Here is a 2,219-nt window from a genome sequence, read left to right as displayed (position 1 = left end):
CATGTCCAGCAGGGATGGGGTGGGGGGGGGCTGTATAGGGACCCTCTATAGCAGTGCAGGACAGCGAGACCTAGGTGGCGCTATACAGAGGCTCCGTCTACACGTCACATATCTGGAGCAATGTGCGTGCGCCGACACGACGTTACAAGGTTGTATATAGGACCGTGGGGTGGGGGGGGGCGTCACACCGCACACACGTGGGGCCAAACCTTGTACATAACCACCGATCAAACCACAAGCGTCTTATACAGGACTGTCTTTTGTGTGCGATTCTAATTTTTAAATTACATTTTTTTCATCTTTTTTTTTTTTATTTTTCCTACTTTATGTTGTTAATATATTTCGGTCCCCCACCCCCCCCCCCCTCCCCTCCAGATGGCGGTGGCCCGGTCGGTTCACACGCACACAGCTAACAATACTGCACTGCCTTCTCGCACCTTCCCTATAGGCCCCGCCTCCCCCCCCCCCCCTCCACAGGATAATTTTTAATTTTTTTTTTTCTTAAAATTTTTTTTTTTTTACAGCTGTGAATGAATATGTAGGATCCTGGGGCGCATCTTCTCCTCCTGCAGGAGGGGGGGGGGCGCAGGATTTGATAGGCCAGTTTTATGTCACTGTCATGGAAATTTTACTGGATTTTTAATTCATGTTGGGGCAGGGGGGGGGGAGGGGGGGTAATGCATTTTGAGTCCTGCTGATACCGACTTGAGGAGGAGGGGGGGGGGGGCCAGGGGGTTACGTGGCTTAGGGAGTCTCCTCCATTGGGGATCTTCCCCATGTAACTCCCCTGGTGGGGCGGTCAATGGTGAGATTAGGGCAGACAGACGCCCGTCACCTCTTCTGTGATGAACTCCGCACAAATAGCAGGTGCCGTGCGCCGCCGACACCCCACAACCCCCCCTCCCCCACCTTTATTTTTGGGGGCTTTGATTCGTAATATATTTTGTCTTAAGATGTTAAAAAAAAAAAAAAAAACTTTCTGTGATGTCGATAAAAAGCTCCACAGGTTTAAAAGGAAGGAAAAGCTTTATTTTTTATCAGGTTTTTTTTTTTTTTTTTTTTCAATGTTGGGTTTTTGCTACAAATATTTTGGTGAGGAGCAATAAAAGCTGGTGAATAACGGCCGCCTCCGACCTCTGGTTACTGCTCCATTGGGGCTTTCTATGGTCACAGGTTGTGTCTAGTGTTGCAGTATGAAGTGAATAGAGCTGAGCTGCAGTACCGGGCAGGACCTGTTGGCAGGTGTGGAGCTGTTTTGGGAAGTTCTCTGTGCACTGTGGTCCCATCCTGCTGCTCAAAAGCCTCTTCAGGTGTCTCTTGTCGAGATCTGTGATCGTTTGCTTCAGCCTCGTTCACTGAATAGTGGGAGGAGCCTTCGCTTTCCAATCATTGCTTCCTCATTCAGTTGCAACACTCCAGAATGTGGTGTAATGATTCGGCAGCGGTGGCTCCTCCCCCTTTTTATTTTGCAGTGTATTAGGCTGGAGCAAAGGATCACTGAGGAATCCTCTTAATAATAAAGGAATTATTAAGCATCATTATTTATATAGCGGACACAGATGACGCTGCGCTGCACAGAGCTTGTCACATCAGTCCCTGTCCCCAATGGGGCTCACAATCTAATCATCCTACCAGTATGTTTATGGAGTGGGGGAGGAAACCAGGGGACCCAGAGGAAACCCACACAAACACAAAAAGAACATACAAACTCTTTGCAGATGTTGACCCTGGGACTTGAACCCAGGACCCCAGCGCTGCAAGGCTCTAATGCTAACCTGTGTCCCCCCCCCCCCTGCTCCCCTATGAGTATTATGGGACATTTAGTGGGTGGTCATGGTGATTCCTCTGTCACCAGCAGAGCCATGTACAGCCGTACTGACTGGGAAGGGGTAAAAATCATTTTAAAGGAGCCTGTCACCAGAATATATATTCTATACTGCAGTGGGGGGCAGGTTCCCATAGACCCCCTATAGCAGTCCTGCCTGTGTCATATTTATTGTATTTGCATGTATTTATAACGTGTCTGTGGCAGTTTTGTGTCACGTGAAGGGGCATCTGGTGCAGAGTCGGACCGAGGGCCCAATTCATGAGCATGAAGAAAGATGGTGCATTCTGCTGGAGCACTGCAGGGGGCGCCAGATTCATGAAGACCGTGCACCACAATACATGCGCCCTCTAAAGGTAAAATGCGCACAGAGCACAGTTATCCCGGCCATAGA

The sequence above is a fragment of the Engystomops pustulosus genome, chromosome 4 (assembly GCF_040894005.1).
Source record: "Engystomops pustulosus chromosome 4, aEngPut4.maternal, whole genome shotgun sequence".
In the NCBI taxonomy this organism is placed as follows: Eukaryota; Metazoa; Chordata; class Amphibia; order Anura; family Leptodactylidae; genus Engystomops; species Engystomops pustulosus.
This window is presented reverse-complemented; position numbering follows the sequence as displayed.